The sequence below is a fragment of the Sciurus vulgaris genome, assembly GCF_902686455.1.
Source record: "Sciurus vulgaris genome assembly, chromosome: 8".
In the NCBI taxonomy this organism is placed as follows: domain Eukaryota; kingdom Metazoa; phylum Chordata; class Mammalia; order Rodentia; family Sciuridae; genus Sciurus; species Sciurus vulgaris.
This window is the reverse complement of record NC_136468.1, coordinates 129816432-129832498: the sequence shown is the minus strand read 5'-3', so window position 1 is coordinate 129832498 and position 16067 is coordinate 129816432. Positions and strand designations below refer to the sequence as shown.

The following is a 16067-nucleotide window of genomic DNA, read 5'->3' as shown; positions in this document are numbered from 1 at the left end:
GGTGAGTCTCTTGTAGGCAACATATTGTTGGATCTTTCTTTTTAATCCAATCTGCAAGTCTATGTCTTTTGATTGATGAATTCAGGCCATTAACTTTCAGGTTTATTATTGAGATGGGATTTGGTTTCCCAGTCATTTGGTTCATTTTTTAAATTTTATTTATTTATTTGTTTGACACAACTTGGTTCCTCCTTTATTTGACAATTCCTTTAGGATAATTCCTCCCTTTGCTGATTTGCTTCTTTGTTTTTCATCTCTTCCTCATGGAATATTTTGCTGAGAATATTCTGTAATGCTGGCTTTCTTTTTTTAAATTCTTTTAGCTTTTGTTTATCATGGAAGGATTTTATTTCATCGTCAAATTTGAAGGTAAGTTTTGCTGGGTATAAGATTCTTGGTTGGCATCCATTTTCTTTCAGGGCTTGAAAAATGTTGTTCCAGGCCCTTCTAGCTTTTAGGGTCTGGATTGAAAAAATCTGCTGATATCCATATTGGTTTCCCCCTGTATGTAATTTGGTTCTTTTCTCTCACAGCCTTTAAAATTCTGTCTTTATTTTGTATGTTAGGTATTTTCATTATAATGTGCCTTGGTGTGGGTCTGTTGTAATTTTGTGTATTTGGAGTCCTATAAGGCTCTTGAACTTGATTTTCCATTTCATTCTTCAGATTCGGGAAATTTTCTGATATTATTTCATTGAATACATTGTTCATTCCTTTGGTTTGTTTCTCTAAGCCTTCCTCAATCCCAATAATTCTTAAATTTGGCCTTTTCATGATATCCCATAGTTCTTGGAGATTCTGTTCATGATTTCTTACCATCTTCTCTTGTTCAACTTTGTTTTCAAGGTTAAACATTTTGTCTTCAATGTCTGAGGTTCTGTCTTCCAGGTGTTCTATCCTACTGGATATGCTTTCTATGGAGATCTTAATTTGGTTTATTGTTCCTTCATTTCAAGGATTTCTGTTTGTTTTTTTTTTCATTATCTCTAACTCTTTATTGAAATGATCTTATGCTTCCTGTATTTGCTCTTTTAACTGTCTTTTGATGCGATCATTCAATGCCTGCATTTGCTCTCTCATCTCATCATTCACTGCGTGCATTTGCTCTTTCATCTCATTGTTTGCTTCCCTGATCATTTTAATTATGTACATTTTGAACTCCTTTTCTGTCATTTCTTCTGCCATGCTGTCATTGGGTTTTATTGATATAACATCTAGATTTGTTTGCAGCATTTTCTTTCCTTGTTTTCTCATATTGTTCAGGTATCAGTGGACTGCTGAGATATTGTAGATTTCCTCTATTGACTTACAATGTCCCTGAAGTTTTCTATATATATCCCCTCTTAGCCTTCAGTAGGCTGAAGTCTTGGAGGAAGTTGATAATGTGGTGCTCCACAAGGAAGCTGCCTCTCTACTAGTGGTGGCCTTGAGATTGGGTATTTTCCCTGCTAGTGGGCAGAGGTGCCTCCACTTGTTGACCAATGGTCATCCAAAGGGGAACTAGACTGCAGGCTGAGGCAAGGCCTTTTTGGGCCTGTGTCTCTGGTTTTACCGTCCTTGTGGGAAAACCTCACCCGGCAGGGAAGACTCACCCGGTGGGGAGGTCTCGTTGGTCAGTTCCCTCCTAGAGGTTCCCTCAATTTATAGCTACCGCCTGGGCTGGGCTGCCTTCCTCTGCAAAGTTCCCAGGGGCCCAGCCCTACCTCCTGGGCCTGGGAGCCTCACCCTTCGCAGATGAATCTCCTTAGGCTGCCCCTCCTCAGAGAATCTGCCCGCAGTCCTGGTTCCTTCGCTGCGCCCCTAAGCGTGTCTCTGTGGGGCTCTTCCACCAAGAAGCCTCCTAGATCCTGGGACCCTGCTGTGCACCTAATCGCCTGGCTATGCGGCCCCTCCTCTGAGCAGCCACCTGGGGCCCCATACAATCGCTCTGAGTCCCAGAGACCCGCCACACACCTCTTCCTCTAGACAGCCACCCAGTATTCCGGTGTGGTCACTAGGAATCCAAGCAACTCACTGCGTGCCTCCTCCCACCACCCACCCGTAGGCCTGGGCAATCAATCGCTCTGAGTCGAAATGACCCTCCCCGTTCCTCCTCCTCCTCCTGGTAACCCCCCAGGTGTTCAGGAGCGGTCGCTCTGAGTGGCTCTGAATCCATGTGACCCACTGCACGCATCCTCTGGGCAACCGCCCTGAGCTCTGGTGCGGCCACTCGAGACCAAACAACCCACTGCGCTTCTCCTCCAGGCAGCCCCCCTGTGTTCAGGAGCGGTCGCTTTAAGTCCAAACAACTCACCAGTCCCCTCTTCCTCTGTTCAGCCCCCTGGAGCTCTACTGCAGTCACTGCGAGTCCAAACGACCCGCCGCGCTCCTCCTCCTCCTCCTCCTACTCCTCCGGGCAGACCCTGGTGTTCAGAAGTGGTCTGAGTCCAAACAGCTCGCCGCGCCGCTTCTCCTCTGGCAACCGCCTGTAGCTCTGGTATAGCCACTCCGAATCCAAGCGGCCGCGCTCCTCCTCCTCCTTGTCCTCAGGGCAGTCCCCGGTGTTCAGAAGCGTCGCTCTGAGTCCAAACAGCTCCCCGTGCGGCTTCTCCTCTGGCAACCACCTGCAGCTCCGGTACAGTCACTCCTAATCCAAGCGGCCACGCTGCTCCTCCTCCTCCTCAGGGCAGGCCCCGGTGTTCTGAGTCCACACAGCTCTCCTCGCCGCTCCTCCCCTGGGCAGCCACCGAAGCCCCAGTGGTTGCTCCGAGTCCCAGCGCTGTGCTGAGCGGCCTCCTCTCCAATGCTCCCAGTTGTCCGAGTTCACTGCTCCAGCGGGGGGAGGGGCATCTCGCCGGCAGCTCTACTTCACAAAGTTCCCTGCGTTCTGGGACTATCGTCCCATCCAGGACGCTTCCCCAATGGGAGAGACTCACCCGGCTGCTTTGAGTTGGTCCCAAGTCTATCAATATCTCCTCTTTTGAATCCTGAGTCCTGGAGCAACATGAAATGGAGCCACCCTCTAGGCCGCCATCTTGAAACCTCCTTCTGGTCACTTTTTAAAAATGACCCTGGATTTTATGACAGAGTTTGCTGAATTCCATGGCTAATCGAAAATCATGAAATACAGTATAACGAAAACTATAGTTTGGTTTAAACCTGGAAATCCTCCTCAAAGATTTTAATTTCCTAACTACCTTTTTCATATCATTCTTTGCCTCATTTTTCTGGTAATAGTTAATGATGTCTTAGGCTTCTGAATGTTCACTTTATCCTGAAATAGAATTTTGTTTTGATCAAGAGCCGTTCACTGTGGGTATCCTGTCTGCCTGGGCTGTGTGAGAAAGGCAAGGGCGGAGGGTTAGTAGAAGTGGTGGACATTTATTTCAGTGCCTGTTCTCGAACTTGCTCACCTTCCTCAGCTCATGTTCTACAGAGTAGGTGATGAGAGCATCATGATACCAGCTTATGTCTGCCATGGCTCATTTTCTAGATTTCCCATTAGTCCCCCAGTTTTCAGCCCCCATTTCCATGATGTGCTGTGCTTCCAAGGCAGGAACTTTGCATCCCCTACTCTTATTAGTGGTACTTAGAAAGGCACTGGAGTGAGTCAGTTCCACTCCTTTATCTACTTCCCGTCTTCTTGGAATTTCCTGATATAGATCATTTATTCTTTTCTCCTAGGGCTTTCTTTATTGTCATGGGGAGGCAGATGTTCGGAGAAAAGAAAAATGCATGGGTTCAGTCTGCCATGTTTACCAGAAACTGGTAAAAACCTATTTTTAACTCATTTCTCTAACAGCTCCTCAAAAGTGAAATAAGAAGATTGGAAAGAAATCAAGAGGGAGAGAAGTCTGTTGCTAACCTGGAGTACTTGAAGAATGTCTTATTACAGTTCATTTTCCTGAAACCAGGTAGTGAAAGAGAGAGACTGCCTCCGGTTATAGATACAGTGTTGCAACTCAGCCCAGAAGAAAAGGGAAAAACTTGCTACCATTGCTCAAGGTATGTGAAAGGAGCTGCCACTTCTGTTTACTATTTACACTAACCATTAGCCTGTAGTTAAGAATGTATGTGCCTATACATATTTCATGATACTATAATTTTTAAAATTATATCATTTAAATTTTGTTCACTTGATTGATTCTATCATATGTGTAGCCTGCAACTAGATTTGAAAAGCTGACTTTTTAACATTTGGGGGCAGCAATAGTACATTTATATAATTTTAACACTCAGGAAAATATAATACATGGCTTATTTTGATCTTATCACTCTTTGAGTTTGGATTTGTATTGTGGTGTTGAGTTCTGGTATTGACTTGAATGTGGTTTTGTTTAGATCATACTTTCTTCCTATTTATTTATTTATTTATTTATTTTGGTACCTGGGGTTGAACCGAGGGGTGCTTAACCACCAAGCCACATTCACAGCAGTATTTTATATTTCATTTAGAGACAGGGTCTCAATGAGTTGCTTAGGGCCTCATTGATGAGGCTGACCTTGAACTTATGATCCTCCTGCCTCAGCCTCCCAAGCTGCTGGGATTACAGGTACATGCCACTGTTCCTGGCATACATTTAAAAAAAAAAAAAAAAAAAACGTATTGAGCTGTTCCTCTCCTACTTTACCTCTATCTTCTTCCCGCCTGCAGACAGTCCTGGAACATCAGGACAGTGGCCCATATCCTGCAGTCCACTTTCCAAGTGAATGAAGCTTTTCAACTGTCCTATTGTGGAGTTTAAATTTTCATGTCAATTAAGTTGGATGGTGTGTTGCATAAACAATTTGAAATGCTTCTCATACAGCTGCTGAGTTCCTGGTTTCATACTTCATCTTGATATCATGGTTTTATTTTGGGGTTAGTTTTTTTGTTTGTTTTGTTTCAGTTTTTGTTTTTATTGTTTGTTTTTTGACATGGAGATCTCACTATGTTACCCAGGCTGGTGTCAAACTCCTGGGCTAAAACAATTTTCCAGCCTTAGCCTCCCAAGTAACTGAGACTACATGCATACATCACCATGCCTGGCTTGGGTTTCATTTTAAAACATCTCTATTTTTAACATTTGCAAGCATGCAGAGAGATTACAATAGTGGCTTTTGTAGCTGTCACCCATCTCTAAAAATTTTCAACTCATGGTCAGTCTTTTCACAGAGATAGGGGAGCACTAGAGATTTCAAAGCAAATTGCACACATCCTTTCATTTCCCTGAATTCTTCCATCATCTACATTCAGTCCATTTTTATATACATGGTTCTTGTAAAAAGACTGAACTGTCTTAAGTATCACAAATAGGGCTCATACATTGCATTTGATTGATTTCCTTTGTTGTGTTGTGTTTTGGTTTTGGTTTTTCATTGGAGGAATGTATTATGTTTCATTTTGGATTTTTCAGGGGTTTTTGTTGTTCTTGTTGTTAATTTAGTACTGAGGGTTGAGCCCAGGGATTCTTTACCATTGCGCTACATCCCCGCTTCCTTTTTTTTAAGACAGGGTCTCACTATATTGCTGAGGCTAATCTGGAACTTGCCATCCTTCTACCTCACTCTCCAGAATAACTGAGATTATAGGCTTGTACTTCTGCACCAGGCAGCTTGTGTTTTGTTGTTGTATGTTTAGATTCTTTATTTTTTTTTCTTTTTAGGATATAGTAATTCCATGTTCCTGTGTTAAACATGCCATTTATTAATTGAGGAAATTCGTCATTTGTCCTATAGTAGTTAAGTATTCTGGATTTGGCACTTGAAGGTAGCAGTATTTGTTCCATTATTGTACATAAATAGGAAGTTAATTCTCTGATTAGATCCAGATGCAATTGGGTGGGTACAGAAATACCTTTTAGGTAGTGCTGTGTATGTTCTGAGACATCACATGACCCAGAATGTATGGATGTACCACTTTTGACTGATTTTCTTATCTTGTTGGTTCTTTAACATGTTTCTCTGTCCCTGTAAATACTAAGTAAACTGATAAATTTAGAATAGTCCTCAGTTTGAGTGAGCAGAAACATCTGGTGCATTTATTAAAACTCAGATGGCAGCTGGGTGCAGTGATGTATGCCTGTACTCCAGTGGCTTGGGAGGAGAGGTAGGAAGATCACAAATTCAAAGCCAGCCTCAGCAGTTTAGTGAGGCCCTAAGTAACTTATCAAGACCCATCTCAAAATAAAATATAAAAAGAGCTGGGGATATGGCTGAGTATTTAATCCCTGGTACAGGGGAAAAAAAAAGCTGGACCCCCCCACCTACAATTTTGCATTTTTATTTCTTTATTTTTGGTGCTAGAAATCAAACTCAAGGCCTCACACATGCTGCTAGGCAAGTGCTTTACCACCTAGCTACACCTGTAGTTAATATATTGCATTTTAGCAAGTTGATGCTGATAATCCTTGTCTGAACATCATACTTTCAGAACCCCTGATCTAAAAGCCTGGTAAGATTCAGACCTAATTATTTGCAGAAATACTTCATATATAGTATTGATAGTTTCTTTGAATCTGTTTTCCTATATCTTCATAGTGATGGAGGAATATTCTCAGTACTGATGATAATCTCTCTTTTTTTTTTTGCTATTGAGTGTATTACCATAGCCACAAGAGTATTTTTGTCACAAGATCCAAAATAAGAACATATCATGTATATTTTTAGTAAGATAGTTACCCTAAGTCATAAATTTGCTTTTATATATATATTATCCTTTTTATTTAAAAACTAAACTTATTTCTTCATTTTAAGAGTAACATGTATTCTTGGGACTGGGGAGATATCTCAGTTGGTAGCGTGCTTGGCTTGCAAGCACAAGGCCCTGGGTTCGATCCCCGGTACCACAAAAAAAAAGAAAGAAAAAGAATAACATGTTTTCTTAAATTTAAAGATAATTTTATTAGAACAATAATACATTATCCAACTATTTAGCATGTATAATAGTTCCCTTTTAAAAGTCCAGCATGTTTAATGTAATATAAGTGATACAAACACCCAAATGGTTCCTATTAAGTTGAAGGTCTATTAATTAAAAGATCTAAAGAAGACTAAACTAGAAATTTTTTTTGTAATTCCATCTAAAATGTATAAGGGGGTTCTTTAGAAATCCAAAATTCTATTGTATACTTTTACAAAGTCCTGTAAATGAATAGGGAAACTCCACTAATTTATTAAACAAATTAAATCTTTACAGATTATTTACTTATCCATATGAGTAAAAGATAACTTGTTAAAAAAAAACTTATAGCCAATTGTAGTTGTATACTACTGCAATCCCTATTCGGGAGACTGGGCAGGAGGATTGCAAATTCAAAGCCAGTCTCAGCAACTAAGCAACTTAGTAGACCTAAGAAAACTTAGTAGACCCTGTCTCAAAATAAAAAGGACTGGGAATGTGGCTCAGTGGTTAAGTCCCCTGGGGTTCAATCCCTGGTATAAAAAAAAAAAATCAAAACCTGATAGTTAATAATAGATATGGCTTAAGAGAGAATGTGTAACCCAGAATACAGGTTAGAAGGAATTATGCAAAATTCACTATAAAGAAACAAGAAAATAAACTGTAAAAAAGCATAGAATTAAAACATTGACCATACATTTAATAACTGAACTTCTGGCAGGATTGGGACCTCTACATGAAGGCTGCCCTGTTCCCTCCCACACCTACTCCTTTTGGCTTAGAATTGTAAAATGAACTTCCTTATCAGGAAAATGCTTTAGAACAAGAAGTTGATATGGAAGGTGTCCTGCACTCCTAGAGAAATGTATGGAATGACCTGGGCTGGGACTGTGCTTTGCACTAACCCTATAGTCTCTGACAAGTGTTCCAGAACAGGAAGGAGAATTTGAGAGAAGCAATTTAGGGTGAAGGGGAATTGAAGAGGAAGTTGTGATTTGGTCAGAGTTGCTGGTTTAGTCCATAATTGTAAGTGAATGCACATGTGCATGCATGTGTGTGTACCTCAGAATAAACAGTATAAATGGCATCATTGTTTTAAAATAATAGTAAATGTTCTAAAAGGAGAAGACAGAGAATGGGTCAGAGATAATATGTGAAAAGAATGGCTGACATTTTTTCAGGACTGAAGGATATACAACCAAAGTTCAGCAACTCCAATAAAATCTAAAAAGCAAAAATAAATAAGTAAAACCAAGACAAAGAGATATTTCAAAAGCAGAGAAAAAAGACACATTTTCTCACCTTGAAAAGAGTAACAGAGGTCAGGGTTTAACTCTGGTAGAGCATTTGCCTGGCACAGGTGAAGTACTGGGTTCGATCCTTGGCACCACATAAAAATAAACAAATAAAATAAAGATATTGTGTCCATCTACATAAAAAAAAAGTAACAGCCTGATGTGGTGGCACACGCCTATAATCCCAGCAGCTGGGGAGGCTAAGAAAGGAGGGATCAAAAGTTCAAGTTCAGCTTCAGCAAAAGTAATATTTGTGATGTCTGATTTTGTATAAAGTAAATAGCAATGTTTTTCATTGAGGTTGTTACCAATTAATGAACTGAAATTAATTTGGTGAATTGCATCCAAAATATATTAAGAGTAAGCCAGGTACAGTGGTGCACACTTGTAATCCCAGTGACTCAGGAGGCTGATGTAGGAGGATTGCAAGGCCAGCCTCAGCAATTTAGTGAGACCTGAAGCAATTTAGCAAAACCCTTTCTCAAATTAAAAAATAAAAAGTGCTGGGGATGTGGCTTCGTGGTTAAGCTCCTCTGGGTTCAATCCCTGGTATCATATAAATAAAGTAAAAAAGAATAAGACAAACGTAAGAATACATTGAATCCAGTGAGGGTAAGAATTATTTCTTGAGCCAAGCACAGTGGTGCACACCTGTAATCCCACCTGCTCAGGAGGCTGAGATGAAAGGATTGCAAGTCCAAGACCAACTTAGACCCTGTCTCAAAATAAAGGGCTGATAGGATGATTTCCTAGCATTTGTGAGGCTCTGGGTTTAATCCCCAGTACCTGGGGGGAAAATAAGAATTATTTCCTGAAAGTTTACATAGGTACATAAGTGTTGGTGTCTATCTGCCTATACCAGTTCCTGCTGTAAATTTTAGTTTTTCTCACTATAAGGTAAGGTCAGAAATATTTGCAAAACATCAGTTCAGGAAGTAAAGTAAGTTACCCTACTCAAACTCCTTGTGATAAACACCCAGTAGAAATCCAACTTAAACCCCAAGCAGGTATCATGAGCTGCTCAGGATAGCCTGTTACATTTCTGTGTAAGATAAATCAACTTAAAGTGCAGCAGTAGTCCCCAAACAAGTAGTTTCAAGTAGATACTGCAAAGAAGTGAGGCTGCCCTCTGCTTGCACCACAAATGTTAACTCACACGCCTCTCCCTGATAGAGCTCAGCAGTTTGGAAATTTTCTTTTCTGCTTGAGATAGAACTTAATGATAAGCAGCTTTGCTCCCCAAATAAGTTAGCAATGCAGTACTGCTCTGTGCAGAATCGTCTCAGTTTTGCTGTTCAAGCTAGAGCTAAAAGTTGTTTTTCTACATTTTCTTTACTCTTCAATCAGATTGCAATTTATAGACTTCTATTTTGTTACACCATATATTCATCAAGGTCTAATAATCTTTAAAAGTAAATAAAGAAGGAAATGGCCAACAACACAACAGGAAAACTGGCCAAGATTGTCATAGGCTTTTCTTAATTATCTGCAAACTTGCAGGAAGAATATGCATACTCACTTGACTTGATTTGCAAAGAATGAAAAACCTTATCAGAAGAAAACAGATGCTTGGTGCAGGAGCAAGTGCATCCTCTTTCAGACCAGCATTTCTCCAGCCTTTTAACTGAGGGAGAGGAACGGCTGCCAGGAATATTATCTAATCAGGGCAGGCCCTGCCAGAAGTCAGCACAGACTGAATTTTTGTTGTGTCACAAGGCTTGTACTTGAGTATACCATTCATCCTAGATGAGCATCCAACAGTCTGCATTTCCATTGGGGAAATGTTTCCAATCTTCTGACTCATCCTTGGGGGCAAGTGGGCCTCACTCAGAAAACATGATCAGTGCACATTTGATCATCCCCTAACTCTGCATTCTTCCAATATCTCTTCTTCCAGCTTTCTTGAAGTCATACTCTATGCAGATTGCTGGAAAAAGGCTTCTAGAAAGTCCTTACCTCATTATTACCTCTTCCAGAAATTTTCACTTTTGTGTAATCCTGTCTTTATGGCCAGAGGCTAACCTAGTGAGTTTAGTTCCAACCAGTAATACAGAAGGGCAGATAGTTACAAGAGAGTGTGACTTCTGTCTTACTAGAAAACTCTCTGTACAGTTTGATAAAGCAAGCTGCCATGTTGGAGAGGCTCATGTGGCAAGGAACTGAGGCCAGCAGCCTCAAGGAACAAATTCTGCCAGCTGTCACCTGAGTTTGGAAGCAAATCCTCCAGTCCAGCCTAAGTGAGAACCAGCCCAGCCACCATCTTGACTGCAGCCCTTTAGAGACCCTGAAACAGCCATTCCTGATCTTCTGACCCACAGAAACTGCAGGATAACAAATGTGTATTGTTTAAAACCACTAAGTTTGTGGTGATTTGTTACACAAGTTCCTAAGCAATACCCTAAGTAATACTATTAGAGTAAAAGCAGACTATAACAGAAAAGGAAAGGAAATGGCTTGTAAACCATAGAAAGAGTTCTACCATTTAAAATTTTGATGATGCTTCTCTCCATGAGATCAACTGTGGTGTATATGTGTATGAAAACAGGGACTGGAAAGGGTACACAGTAAATGCAGTAACAATTACCTCTAGGGATGGGAGGAGGAAAGGAAAGGCTGTAATAGAAAGGGGTATTCACCTTTCTTTCAAGGTTATGAAAATATCAGATCATATGACATTTTAATGTACAAATCATGTAATTAAAAAGTGCAAGAGAAACTCTCTGAAATTTTTGGAAGCCTGGAATTTTTCTAAACTTTAAGCCAGTATCATTGTTGATCATAATAAAAGGCAAAAAGAATAACTGAAATACTCAGCAACACAAGTGTTATAACCACTTTGGGAAAGTTTGGCACTTTTTATAAACGTCTAACGTGTACTCTGTCTCATATAAAGCTGTGTAGAAAACAACTGGGTATGGTGGCATACACCTGTAATCCCAGCAACTCAGGAGACTGAGGCAGGAGGATTGCAATTTTGAGGCCAGGCTCAGCAACTTAGTGAGGCCCTAAGCAATGAGGAAGACCCTGTCTAAAATAAAATGTAAAATAAATAAAATAAAATAAAATAAAATAAAATATAAAAATAAAATAAAATAAAATATAAAATAAAATAATAAAATATTAAATAAATAAAATTAAATAAAAATAAAATAAATAAAAAATGGTTGGGGACTTAGCTCACTGATACAATGCCCCTGGGTTCAATTCCCAGTACAAAAAAAAAAAAAAAAAAAAGAATATGCAGAAAACAGACTATATGTTGCCAGGGAAGACCAGGGCGAACTCTGAGCGGGAGGGAACGCGACCCCTTGGGGTAGAGGTACATGGCTGTATGAGGCTGAGCACCAAGAAGGGCGAATTTCACCCTAAGTAAATTGTACCTCAGTAAATCTGATTTTTTAAATGGTTAAAATGTTTTTGTTTTAGCCTTGTGGTTTACCATAATTCTATTGGTTTTAGACTCCAAGTTATGTAAAGACTTCTGTTTAAAGGAATATGGAGAAATTCCCCTTGTCAATAGTAATTAGTTGTGCTAGAAACTTTATTATGAAATTGTCTTATAGAGGAATACAACTACTGAATATTCAACAACAGGATTTGATTTATAACATCAAAGTATCATGAGCAGAGATGCTATTTCAGAGTAGTGGAGGCATTTCTTATGTACTGGTGATATTGTTTATTCATAGAAAATCATTTTTGTGTAATATTTATAGCTAGATTTTTTTTTAATGAAGCCACTTTTGAGGGGTTAAGTTCTAGGTTACGTGTCACTGTTTGAAAATTAAAATATAAAACGTAAAAGTAGCATTAAGCCAGGTGCAGTGGCACCTGCCTGTAACCCCAGCGGCTCAGGAGGCTGAGACAGGAAGAACTCGAGCTCAAAGCCAGCCTCAGCAAAAGTGAGGTGCTAACCAACTCAGTGAGACCCTGTCTCTAAATAAAATACGAAATAGGGCCGGGATGTGGCTTAGTGGTCGAGTGCCCCTGAGTTCAATCACTGGTTACCCACCCCCCAACAAAAAGTAGCATTAAATTGGTTCAACCTAGGAAATCCAATTTCATATTCTTAAGAAGGAAATTAGAATAGTAACTAATGTATCTTTTAGATGGTATATAATTAGTGAAAAAGACATTATTCACTTATATTACAGAATGATTCTAGAATATAGATTTCATATTGAGAAAAATTTAATACTTTTTTTTTTTTTACCTTCCAAAGTTGAGGAAGAAAATGCTTCCTGTTCTTCTGGGTGGGCATCCTGTCTGCATAGTTGGTCTGGACTTCAATAGATGGATGGAAAGAAAATTCTTCATTAACCAAATAGAATCCATTTTGAAAAAAATTTGTTCATTTATATTACTGTTATTTTTCTGTTAAAAAGTATGTACATGTGTTTGCACCCTCCTTTGTCTGTGTATATATATATATATATTATATAACAGATGTATTTAAAGAGCGTCAGCTTGGAGTACAAGTAGAACAACTTAAAGTGTTAATGCCAGTTCACAGCCTTGCAGCTCAACACCACAGACACTGCAGTTTCTGTGATCTGCCTTGCATGACACTGAATGAAAACACAAAGGATGAAGTCACTCCCCTCTCTCAAATCTCAGGACCCGCCCATTTCTAGGCGGTACTGTGAATTGTGAAGTTAAACTAAATTTGGGTACCATATCAACTGGAATATAAGCTCATAAAATAATGTTTCAAGACTGTTGCAAGATCAGACTTGCAGATAAGCTGTTATTAATAAGTTGCTGAGAAAAAATGGCAATTAGAATATAAAGGAAAATAATTTATTGTTAAAGTTGATTTTTGTTAAGGGAATGTGAAGTAAATATTCTTCAGTTAATTATGAGGTTAAGTTAAATTGCAGTTTAGTTGTTTGCTTAAAGATTAACTGTTCTTTTTTTCTCCAAAGTGTATTATCTCAACACTTGTTATGTGGTCAGAAGTGCTGGTTTACTGGCTGATATACCACCATGAATACATTGGACCACCAGCTTCGCTGGGGTTGATTTGGTGATATCTCTAGGTTCTTGTTATGGTACCACTACTTACAAGTCATGAGTCTGAGAATTCTCCATCTCCCCAAATAAGAACTTCTCAGAACAGCAACTCTATTTCTTGGAATTGAAACTGAAATTGGTGCTTCTGGTGCCTGACAGACGGTGTTGTTCCCTCAGCATTCCACCCAACAGGATTTTAGAAAGACACCTGTACCTCAGTGCTGTATTTTCACAGTTCTGGTAAATAACCCTAGATGTTAGTGTTACTTACTTTTGATGTCTCTGAATATATTTTATTGATTAGATCAAAATTGCGTTCTTAAATCAAAATTTGAGAATTCTAATTTTAATATTTATTTGTTAATAAGTCACTACACAGTATGCTCTCAATTTATATTCTTAATGTTTAGGCTCAACTAGAGAACTGACTTTGTACCTCAATTACTGGGAACGCTGGCTTCCAGCTTAGGTTAACTGAATTTGCTGCTGACATGTCAAGTTTGTTCTTTTTTTTTTTTTTTTTTTTTTTTTTTTTTTTTTTTAAACAAATGGGATACATGTTGTTTCTCTGTTTGTACATGGCGTAAAGGCATACCATTTGTGTAATCATAAATTTACATAGAGCAATGTTGTTTGATTCATTCTGTTATTTTTTCCCTTCCCCCCACCCCTCCCACCCCTCTTTACCCTCTATACAGTAGTTCCTTCCTCCATACTTGCCCCCCTCCCTAACCCTAACTCTAACCCTTCCCTCCCCCCCATTATGTGTCAACCTCCACTTATTAGCGATATCATTCGTCCTTTGGCTTTTTGAGATTGGCTTATCTCACTTAGCATGATATTCTCCAATTTCATCCATTTGCCTGCAAATGTCATAATTTTATCATTCTTTATGGCTAAGTAATATTCCATAGTATATATATACCACAGTTTCTTTATCCACTCATCAATTGAAGGGCATCTAGGTTGGTTCCACAGTCTGGCTATTGTGAATTGAGCAGCTATGAACATTGATGTGGCTGTATTTCTGTAGTATGCAGATTTTAAGTCCTTTGGGTATAGGCCAAGGAGTGGGATAGCTGGGTCAAATGGTGGTTCCATTCCAAGTTTTCTAAGGAATCTCCACACTGCTTTCCAGAATGGCTGCACTAATTTGCAGCCCCACCAGCAGTGTATGAGTGTACCTTTCTCCCCACATCCTCGCCAACACCTGTTGTTGCTCGTATTCTTGATAATCGCCATTCTAATTGGGGTGAGATGGAATCTTAGGGTGGTTTTGATTTGCATTTCTCTTATTACTAGAGATGTTGAACATTTTTCCATATGTTTGTTGATTGCTTGTAGATCTTCTTCTGTGAAGTGTCTATTCATTTCCTTAGCCCATTTGTTGACTGGATTATTTGAATTCTTGGAGTAGAGTTTTTTGAGTTCTTTATAGATTCTGGAGATTAGTGCTCTATCTGAAGTATGATTGGCAAAGATATTCTCCCACTCTGTAGGCTCTTTCTTCGCATTGCTGATAGTTTCCTTTGCTGAGAGAAAGCTTTTTAGTTTGAATCTATCCCAGTGGTTGATTCTAGCTTTTATTTCTTGTGCTATGGGAGTCCTGTTAAGGAAGTCTGGTCCTAGACCAACAAGGTGAAGATTTGGACCTACTTTTTCTTCTATAATCTGCAGGGTCTCTGGTCTGATTCCGAGGTCCTTAATCCATTTTGAGTTTAGTTTCGTGCATGGTGAGAGATATTGGTTTAGTTTCATTCTGTTGCATATGTATTTCCAATTCTCCCAGCACCATTTGTTGAAGAGGCTATCTTTTCTCCATTGCATGTTTTTGGCCCCTTTGTCTAGTATGAGAAAATTGTATTTATTTGGGTTTGTGTCCGTGTCCTCTATTCTGTACCATTGATCTACCTTTCTATTTTGGTACCAATACCATGCCGTTTTTGTTACTATTGCTTTGTAGTAGAGTTGAAGATCTGGTATTACAATACCCCCTGTTTCACTCTTCCTGCTAAGGATTGCTTTAGCTATTCTGGGTTTCTTATTCTTCCAGATGAATTTCATAATTGCCTGCTCTATTTCTGTAAGGTACGTCATTGGGATTTTAATTGGAATTGCATTGAATTTGTATAGCACTTTAGGTAGTATGGCCATTTTGACAATATTAATTCTTCCTATCCAAGAACATGGAAGATCTTTCCATCTTCTAAGGTGTTCTTTAATTTCTTTCTTTAGTGTTGTATAGTTCTCATTGTAGAGGTCTTTCACCTCTTTTGTGAGATTGATTCCCAAGTATTTTATTTTTTTCGAGGCTATTGTGAATGGGGTAGTTTTCCTAATTTCTCTTTCTGAAGATTCATCACTTATGTATAAAAATGCGTTGGATTTATGGGCGTTGATCTTGTAACCTGCTACTTTACTGAAATCACTTATGAGTTCTAAGAGTTTTCTGGTGGAATTTCCAGGTTCCTCTAAATATATAATCATGTCATCAGCGAACAGGGATAGTTTGAGTTCTTCTTTTCCAATTCGTATCCCTTTAATTTCTTTGGTTTGTCTAATTGCTCTGGCCAGAGTCTCAAGAACGACGTTGAATAGAAGTGGTGAAAGAGGGCATCCCTGCCTTGTTCCAGTTTTTAGGGGGAATGCTTTCAGTTTTTCACCATTTAGAATGATATTAGCCATGGGCTTAGCATAAATGGCCTTTACAATATTAAGGAATGTTCCCACTATCCCTATTTTTTCTAGTGTTTTGAGCATGAAGGGGTGCTGTATTTTATCAAATGCTTTTTCTGCATCTATTGAAATAATCATGTGATTCTTGACTTTAAGTCTATTAATATGGTGAATTACGTTTATTGATTTCCTGATGTTGAACCAACCTTGCATCCCTGGGATGA

The 16067-nt window shown here is 39.1% G+C and overlaps 1 pseudogene across 1 annotated transcript in view; it reads left to right on the top strand.

Moving 5' to 3' along the window:
* The window catches only part of LOC306667707 (GRIP and coiled-coil domain-containing protein 2-like), a 47893-nt pseudogene extending 34244 nt beyond the window's left edge, over positions 1–13649 (top strand). The window contains exons 19-20 of the transcript XR_013766744.1: positions 3782–3984; positions 12377–13649. The product of XR_013766744.1 is annotated as a GRIP and coiled-coil domain-containing protein 2-like (transcript). The remainder of the gene's footprint in view (positions 1–3781; positions 3985–12376) is intronic.
* Positions 13650–16067: the final 2418 nt, after the last annotated feature.